Source organism: Schistocerca serialis, chromosome 1, assembly GCF_023864345.2.
Source record: "Schistocerca serialis cubense isolate TAMUIC-IGC-003099 chromosome 1, iqSchSeri2.2, whole genome shotgun sequence".
NCBI lineage: Eukaryota > Metazoa > Arthropoda > Insecta > Orthoptera > Acrididae > Schistocerca > Schistocerca serialis.
In genome coordinates, this window is record NC_064638.1 from 228,933,709 (window position 1) to 228,944,325 (window position 10,617).

A 10,617-nucleotide genomic window follows, 5' to 3' on the forward strand; every position below is an offset into this window, starting at 1 on the left:
TTGCAGTCTTCAAAATTATGTGGATGATGTTTCTCCAAAACTCAAACGGTGTATTGCCAGATGCAAACATTCTACACACCAACGTGAGTAATCGTTTTATTGCCACTTCTCTTAATGATTTTAGAAATTCTGATGGAATGTTATCGATCCCTTCTGCCTTATTTGATCACTAGTTCTCCAAAGCTCTCTTTAGTTCTGATTCTAATACTAGATCCCTTTTCTTTCTGTCTTGGGGCCTTTGTCCCGCTTCAAAGCGGGATCGGCCATGTTACTATTTATTTGGCAGTGTTAGTTGCAGAGGGCGGCCAGATACCCTTCCTGCCGCCACCCTGAACCCCTCGGGAAGGAATTAGTGTATCCCAACTGTCTGCATCTAGTGTAATCCATGGAATAGTGCGAACGTTTTCAAGTGTCTCCGAGTTGTGTAACTGAGGCGGAACGTGGGGATCAGCCCCATATTCACCTAGCCGGATGTGGAAAACCACCTAAAAACCACATCCAGGCTGGCCGGTATACCAGCCATCGCCATTAATCCGTCGGGCCGATTCGATCCGGGGTCGGCGCCCCTACCCAAGTCCAGGAAGCAGCACGTTAGCGCTCTCTGCTACCCTGGTGGGTAGTAATACTAGATCCCCTATCTCTGCTAAATCAACTCCTGTTACTTGTTCTATCACATCAGACAAATCTTCCCCTCATAGAGGCCTTCAGTGTACTCTTTCCACCTATCCGCCGTCTCCTCTGCATTTAACAATAGAATTCCGGCTGCACTCTTAATGTTACCATCCTTTCTTTTAATTTCATTGAGGGTTGTTTTGACTTTCCTATATGCTGAGTCACTACTTCCAGCAATCATTTCTTTTTCGATTTCTCCACACTTTTTATGCAGCCATTTTGTCTTAGCTTCCCTGAACCTCCTATTTATTTCATTCCTCAGCTACTCGTGTTTCTGTATCCTGAATATTTTTGTACTTCCTTCTTTCGACGATCAGCTGAAGAATTTCTTCTGTTACCCATGGTTTCTTTACAGTTATCGTCTTTGAACCGTTACCGTCTTTCCCACTTCTGTGGTTGCCCCATTTAGAGACGTTCACTCCTCTTCAGCTGGACTATACTTTATTACCGTATCTACAGACTTAGAGAGCATGAGGCATATCTCGTCATTCCTTAGTACTTCCGAATGCCACTTCTTTGCGTATTGATTCTTCCTGACTAATCTCTGAAACTTCAGCATACTCTTCATCACTACTACATTATGATATGAGTCCTGGGTATGCCTTACAGTCCAGAATCTGATTTCGGAATCTCTGTCTGCCATGAAATCTTACCGTATCACCCGGCCTTTTCCAAGTATACCTTCTCCTCTTGTGATTCTTGAACAGGGTATTCACTATTACTAGCTGAAACTTGTTACAGAACTCAATTAGTCTTTCTCTTCTCTCATACCTTGTCCCCAGCCCATATTCTCCCATAATCTTTTCTTCTACTTCTACCCCTACAACTGCATTTCAGTCCCCCATGACTATTACATTTTCACCTCCCTTTACATACTGTATTACTGTTCCAACATCTGCATATACTTTCTCTTTCTCTTCATTTTGAGCTTTCGATGTCGGTATATATAACTGAACTATCTGTGTTTGTTGGTTTGGTGTCGATTCTGATAAGAAGAACCCTATCACTCTCTGCCCTACCTTTCTATTCATAACGAATCCTATACCCATTATACCATTCTCTGCTGCTGTTGATATTACCCTATACTCAACTGACCAGAAACCCTTGTCTTCTTTCCATTTCATTTCACTGACCCCTACTGTATCTAGACTAAACCTTTGCATTTCTCTTTTGAGATTTTCTAGCTTCCCTACCACATTCAGGCTTCTTGACATTCCACGCCAAGACTCGTAGAAAATTATCCTTTCGTTGATTATTCAGTCTTTTTCTCATGGTCACCTCCGCCTTAGCAGTCCCTTCCTGGAGATCCTGGAATCTTTTGCCAATGGAGATCATCATGTCACTTTCTCAATTACAGCCCACATGTCCTATTGATACACGTTACATGTCTGTAATGCACTGGATTCCATTGTCTTCTGCAAATTAATGCCAGTTGATCATGCTGATTCTTCCGTCTTTAGGGGCAGTTTCCCACCCCAAGGTCAAGAGAGTGTCATGAACCTCTGTCCGTTTCTCCACCATCTTTAACAAGGCCGTTGACGGAATGAGGGTAACTTCGTATGCTAGAAGTCTTTTGGAGCCAATACTAATTATTAATCAAAATTTAAGCAGTGCCAGGCTTTGAACCGGGGACTGAGGACATTTTTGATTATATATAAAAGACGCTACCTTTGGACTACAGGTGGCCTTTTTCTGCGATACAGAGACTAAACAATAACTATATAATACTGGATCCCTGTCTCACACCCTTTTTAATACAAGTGCGTCGTTCTTGTTCTTTCATTCTTATTGTTCTGTCTTGGTTCTTGTACATATTGCACTGTCTTTCAGTATAACTTAATCCTCTTCTCAAAATTTCGAATATCTTACACAGTTTACATTGTCCAATGCTTTTTTCTAATCCCCAAATGAACGTGTCATAAATTCTTTTAAGCCTTTCTTCCATTATCAAGTAAAACATCTGATCTGCCTTTCTAGTACTTTACCTTTCCTAAAACCAAATAAACTGTCATCTGACAGCTCCTTGATTTTCTATTCCACTCTTCTGTACCTGTATTATTCATCTTCTACACATGAGACATTAAGCTGACTGTGCTATAATTCTCATAATTATCTGTCCTTACTATCTTCGAGAAAGTGGGGCATGAGAATCTCCAGCCACCAGAAATTCCTTATTATTCCTGCTTGCTTTGTTGTAGCCTCTTATCTTTATAATTATAGGCAATCCATTTTTATTTTATTTTGATTGTTTAAGTTCCTTCAGTATATTTACAGAATCGCTTAATATCACCACAGCATTCTGTGTTCAAGATCCACCATATTTTACTGTTTCTCTAAATAATTAATAACGTTTTGCCTTTATTTATGGATGCTGAGATACTTTGTTAATGTTTTGTTATTATGCATTATGCCTAATGTTTGCATGTACCATATGATTCTTGTCTTCTCAGGCAGGTTGTTGTGGCTGAGCGGTTCTAGGCGGTTCAGTCTGGAACTTCGCGACCGCTTTGGCTGCAGGTTCGAATCGTGCCTCGGGCATCGATGTGTGTGATGTCCTTGGGTTGGTTAGGTTTAAGTAGCTCTAAGTTCTAGGGGACTGATGACCTCAGATGTTAAGTCCCATAGTGCTCAGAGCCATTTGAACCATTTTTTTGTCTTCTCATGGTACTGTATTGTTGTAATAACTGCTGTTTTATCTGTATTCTGCAGCGTGAGAATACACTTCGCTGAAGTGTTCTCTATTAAATATTGTGCAAATGCTTTCTTATCATTATAGTCAGACAAGGTTACCACCCATGTTAAACTCTGTTGATCTTTCTTGGGACTGTCAGAATTTTCAACTGTGGAATATCCTGTATTAAGCTTAATGGATTTTGTTGTTGTTTTTATTTCATGTGTTTTACATATGTTAGCACTCTGCATGAAATCTTTATTAATTTTTTGACAGAAAAGTTGACATATTGTCTTTACTTCTCTCTTCTTTCTTCTTAACAACTTCCATGACCTAACTCATGTATCAGGTATCAGTTATCTGATTTACTGCTGTTTTGTATTTCCTGTAAATGTTCACAAAAAAATCTGAAATAATTTTAACACAACATTTTGTTTGGATATTTCATTAAACCCTTCATATTTTTTTAATTTTAACTTTTATTTTCGTCACTGGTCATGCAACACTGCAACACTAATCTTAGTTAGAAACTAATGACTCTGTTTATATTAGTTTCTAATGGTGTTTCTTGTTTCAGGCTACTTTATAGAACCTTGTTGAAAAGACTGATACCTTCTGCAAAAATGTGATTTCTTTATGCGGTATCCAATATTCATACTGCTATTAATGACTGCTTCTAGCACTTAAGTGCCACGATTAGATTTCTATTTGTCAATAAGAGTCTAGTTATTTCCGATTTTATTCCCATCCTTTTATCTGGTGACCTCATAAACAGCTGGTGTGATATATAACTTTAATGGACCAACCAATTCATTTAGTTTTTGGTACTGCGGCGGCGCGGTTCTCTCCGTCTCTTTACGACGAACCTGCACCTACCTGTGAACATTGTCTCAGCAGATCATCAGTAGGAAAGCCGAGTGAAACCTACTGTACTTCTACGTGAACCAGGCCGCAATTAAAGTCACTAATCTACGTTTCGGGAGAAACACTAAATGAAAGGTAGGAAATTTTGTCCTCAATTAATATATTCTGAAACTTAGGTGAACAAGTATCACTGCCAAGCCCATGCTAGTCTTAACACTGTCACTCACAACCCCTTTCACTCACGTTAGCAAGTTTATGGTGTTGCATTTCCCGAAAACGTAATAGATACAAAAATACTGATTGTTTTTTATTGAGAATGCTCACCAAATATTAAGTCTGTCGGTGCCAAATGCAGTCACAGTTTTTAGCCACCGACCTGCTCAATACGCCACGCGGAATATACGTCTTTTCTCGTCACAAAATTCACTTAAAAATTCCGAAATTTCTACACACACATCAGAATAATTATGCCGTCACTTTCCAACACTTTTGATGTATGAAACACTGCTAGATCCGGCAACTTATCATTTCCATCGGAACTACTACTGCACACGTCCGATCTCTTTCATGGCTAGGCTTCGACTCTTCTCTAGAATACTCTTAAGTCATTTCCACCAGCAGAGAAAGGCGCGCGAAGAATATTGCTTTACCATTGGTCAGTTTACTCAACAGCCAATAGCAAAACAACATTCTCCCGCGTCAGTCCGCGCTTTTCATCAATAACCAATCGCAAAATAGTAAACCTAACGACTGCACCTTTTACCGAGGTAATTATCTAATATGCTGAAGTTTTGTTTATGCATAAAGTTATTTACTATTGTTATTTATACCTGAATTAACTTTCCCTTTACCATAAACTTACTTTACAAACCTATTCTACAAAAATCCCTTTTGTTCATATCCATACTTCGAAATGTTCCCACACTGAATCCTACTACATAACTCATTAAACAATTATCTTCATATTAACATTAATCCACACTCACGCATCATTCATACTGCTAAAACACATTTACAACATTTTACATACACACAAAGACATAATAACACTTTATGAAAATACTAGAACAGCTTATGAAAAACATTCTATTACCTTAGTGCACTCTCCTGGGTACAATCGAAACTAAATCAGTCCCCTATCCAATACTGTCCTCTATCGGTTGATACATAAAGTACGTGCACATCCAGTCTCTCGTCACCATATGTCACTCTCAAGCTCTGAGACACATCTCCCACTTAATCACCTCCAAGGCAGGATCGTTATATGGCGCTACGCCTCAGTACATACTTTCAGAGTTATGTGCAAAGATGCATATTTTACTGATTTTGAAGATCATTTAGATTTTCTAGGTTATCTAAATATGAAGAAAAGTTTTCTACCATTAATCTCAGTGTTTGCACAAATGTAATTTAGCTCACTGTAATCTTCAGTATGCCTAATTCAAAACATGTTTCAATTCGTTTTCGCCGTGCAAGGTAGCCGTGTGGTCTGAGGCTCCTTAGTCATGGTCCGCACGGCTCCCTGCGTCGGAGGTTCGAGTCCTCCCTTGGGCATGGGTGTGTGTGTTGTCCTTAGTGTAAGTTAGTTTAAATTAGTTTAATTAGTGTTAAGCCAAGGGACCGATGACCTCAGCAGTTTGGTCCCATAGTGCCTTACCACGAATTTCAATTCGTTTCATACTTTTGTAGATCATTTATTACTATTTAATGTCCTTTCTAACCCTAGTTTTGTCTTATGAAGAAACATACACTCCTGGAAATTGAAATAAGAACACCGTGAATTCATTGTCCCAGGAAGGGGAAACTTTATTGACACATTCCTGGGGTCAGATACATCACATGATCACACTGACAGAACCACAGGCACATAGACACAGGCAACAGAGCATGCACAATGTCGGCACTAGTACAGTGTATATCCACCTTTCGCAGCAATGCAGGCTGCTATTCTCCCATGGAGACGATCGTAGAGATGCTGGATGTAGTCCTGTGGAACGGCCTGCCATGCCATTTCCACCTGGCGCCTCAGTTGGACCAGCGTTCGTGCTGGACGTGCAGACCGCGTGAGACGACGCTTCATCCAGTCCCAAACATGCTCAATTGGGGACAGATCCGGAGATCTTGCTGGCCAGGGTAGTTGACTTACACCTTCTAGAGCACTTTGAGTGGTACAGGATACATGCGGACGTGCATTGTCCTGTTAGAACAGCAAGTTCCCTTGCCGGTCTAGGAATGGTAGAACGATGGGTTCGATGACGGTTTGGATGTACCGTGCACTATTCAGTGTCCCCTCCACGATCACCAGTGGTGTACGGCCAGTGTAGGAGATCGCTCCCCACACCATGATGCCGGGTGTTGGCCCTGTGTGCCTCGGTCGTATGCAGTCCTGATTGTGGCGCTCACCTGCACGGCGCCAAACACGCATACGACCATCATTGGCACCAAGGCAGAAGCGACTCTCATCGCTGAAGACGACACGTCTCCATTCGTCCCTCCATTCACGCCTGTCGCGACACCACTGGAGGCGGGCTGCACGATGTTGGGGCGTGAGCGGAAGACGGCCTAGCGGTGTGCGGGACCGTAGCCCAGCTTCATGGAGACGGTTGCGAATGGTCCTCGCCGATACCCCAGGAGCAACAGTGTCCCTAATTTGCTGGGAAGTGGCGGTGCGGTCCCCTACGGCACTGCGTACGATCCTACAGTCTTGGCGTGCATCCGTGCGTCGCTGCGGTCCGGTCCCAGGTCGACGGGCACGTGCACCTTCCGCCGACCACTGGCGACAACATCGATGTACTGTGGAGACCTCACGCCCCACGTGTTGAGCAATTCGGCGGTACGTCCACCCGGCCTCCCGCATGCCCACTATACGCCCTCGCTCAAAGTCCGTCAACTGCACATACGGTTCACGTCCACGCTGTCGGGGCATGCTACCAGTGTTAAAGACAGCGATGGAGCTCCGTATGCCACGGCAAACTGGCTGACGCTGACGGCGGCGGTGCACAAATGCTGCACAGTCAGCGCCATTCGACGGCCAACACCGTGGTTCCTGGTGTGTCCGCTGTGGCGTGCGTGTGATCATTGCTTGTACAGTACTCTCGCAGTGTCCGGAGCAAGTATGGTGGGTCTGACACACCGGTGTCAATGTGTTCTTTTTTCCATTTCCAGGAGTGTATCTACCGAAACATTCATTCCTAGCTCCATGTGGTTTTTTATATACTGATCACTGCTGTATCATACTCAGTACTGAAATCTTATGGTAAAATCCTTTGGGATCTTTAATTCATGCAGTCAAGCAGTTTCCTATTCAAACATTTTGCATTTTATGGTAGAAATTTTAAATGGTCTATATGTTCCACCTTTTGACTCATATTACCTTAACATTTTCCTATTTCTGCTTCATAGTAATAATAATAAATCTTCAGACATATAAAATGTTCAGTCTTGTTGGAAGAGAATCTCGTAGTTGCAGTGGTTTCTGTTGTTGCAGATAGTGTTGAAGTTGATGGTATGCTGCTGTTGATATTGTTACTGTCTGTGATGCGTGCAGAATGGCTTAGTGATTAGCATTCCTCGTGATGTGCTGCGGGATCTCATTATATACACAACCAACATCAGTGATTTGTTATTTAGTATTTATTATTTCTGAAAGGTTCTTGAAGTACTTTACGTTTGTAATGTTTGTACATTCTGGAATATTCTATGTTTGTATAAACAGGTGCTTTCACCATCCCAGAGGTCAATTCTGTTCTGGCAACACTTTCAGTTCTAAGTGCTGTGTTTCGAATTTGGACTTTGTATGGTTACGATGTGATGTTGTTTACCGGAAATGCCGGGTAGTGTGGTGAGACATACAGCATTTTATGGCAAATGTCAAACTGATTAAGCAAGAGGTAGTAGCCTTGAAGAACGCGCCACAATTCCTCTGTGGCATCAGGTACCAATCCACTCTGCAACACTACCATTCCATCATTTTGAAGCATAGAGCACACTGTGCGATTATTTTTTATTGTGTTCCAATCGAGACTAGTACGAGTGTCAGTGGTAATGTCACTTTATCACATCACCCACAGGATGATAGCTGCTTATTATACACAGCGAATGACCTCATGGAACGCTTTAATAAGACGACGGCAGACATGCTCTTGATGTACGTTAATCTCGAGCAGAGAGATTGGGATACAATACCTCCCACCATGACATTCGCATACAACACAGGGAAACAAGATACCACAGGCTTCACGCTATTGTTTCTACTCCAGAGCCAAGAGGCCGAAATGACAATGGACGCAGTGTAACATTTCATCACAAGGAATGAAGTAACAAGCAGTTGATGGGCATGTGGACCCTGGACGTCCTGGAGGAAGAGCAAGAGCGCTGTTAACACCAAGGACCAGCCAATGAGACACAACCCAGGAGATTTGATATGGATTTTTAAATCTATGAAAAATGTAGAACTATTAGAAAAGTTACTAAAGCACTACATTTGGCCATATTACATCCTTCGTCACTTGTTAGACCTCACATATAGAGAATTATGACCCTTCATCAAGGAAAGAAAAGTGCTGAGACATTGTCCATGACTTCACATGAACCCTGAGTCAGAGATCGACGATGCGGCCTACTTCTTCAAGGAAACCGTGGACCTGCCTGTCAGCTGCAAGGCTTCAGTGGAAGGGGTTACCTTCGGTGTTCGACATAGTGAAGAGTATGTGACGGCATGATCAGAATGCGAGGATCCACCAGCGCTGACGTAGAGAGAGCACCGACGATGTTTGGATCCAAGATGTTGTAGTCAGTTCCAATGAGAACTTCTGAAACAGTAGGTCGCTGGTCTTTAGGAGAGGGAGCAATGCTGCAGGCTATGATGCGTGCAGTGCGAGGTAGCATGTAATGTTGCTGGCTGTCGTGCTTTGGGTTGTCATCTCAAACTCGACTGCTGGCCTCTGTGGCCAAGCGGTTCTAGGCGCTTCAGTCCGGAACCGCGCTGCTGCTACAGTCACAGGTTCGAATCCCGCCTCGGGCATGGATGTGTGTGATGTCCTTAGGTTAGTTACGTTCTACATCTACATCCATACTCCGCAAGCCATCTGACGGTGTGTGGCAGAGGGTACCTTGAGTACCGCTATCTGTTCTCCCTTCTGTTCCAGTCTCGTATTGTTCGTGGAAAGAAGGATTGTCGGTATGCCTCTGTGTGGGCTCTAATCTCTCTGATTTTATCCTCGTGGTCTCTTCGCGAGATATACGTAGGAGGGAGCAATATATTGCTTGACTCCTCGGTGAAGGTATGTTCTCGAAACTTCAACAAAAGCCCGTACCGAGCTACTGAGCGTCTCTCCTGCAGAGTCTTCCACTGGAGTTTATCTATCATCTCCGTAACGCTTTCGCGATTACTAAATGATCCTGTATCGAAGCACGCTGCTCTCCGTTGGATCTTCTCTATCTCTTCTATCAACCCTATCTGGTACGGACCACACACTGCTGAGCAGTATTCAAGCACTGGGCGAACAAGCGTACTGTAACCTACTTCCTTTGCTTTCGGATTGCATTTCCTTAGGATTCTTCCAGTGAATCTCAGTCTGGCATCTGCTTTATCGACGATCAACTTTATATGATCATTCCATTTTAAAACACACCTAATGCGTACGCCCAGATAATTTATGGAATTAACTGCTTCCAGTGGCTGACCTGCTATATTGTAGCTAAATGATAAGGGATCTTTCTTTCTATGTATTCGCAGCACATTACACTTGTCTACATTGAGATTGAATTGCCATTCCCTGCACCATGCGTCAATTCGCTGCAGATCCTCTTGCATTTCAGTACAATTTTCCATTGTTACAACCTCTCGATATACCACAGCATCATCCGCAAAAAGCCCCAGTGAACTTCTGATGTCATCCACAAGGTCATTTATGTATATTGTGAATAGCAACGGTCCTACGACACTCCCCTGCAGCGCACCTGAAATCACTCTTACTTCGGAAGACTTCTCTCCATTGAGAATGACATGCTGCGTTCTGTTGTCTAGGAACTCTTCAATCCAGTCACACAATTGGTCTGATAGTCCATATGCTCTTACTTTGTTCATTAAACGACTGTGGGGAACTGTATCGAACGCCTTGCGGAAGTCAAGAAACACGGCATCTACCTGTGAACCCGTGTCTATGGCCCTCTGAGTCTCGTGGACGAATAGCGCGAGCTGGGTTTCGCACGATCGTCTTTTTCGAAACCCATGCTGATTCCTACAGAGTAGATTTCTAGTCTCAAGAAAAGTCATTATACTCGAACATAATACGTGTTCCAAAATTCTACAACTGATCGACGTTAGAGATATAGGTCTATAGTTCTGCACATCTGTTCGACGTCCCTTCTTGAAAACGGGGATGACCTGTGCCCTTTCCCAATCCTTT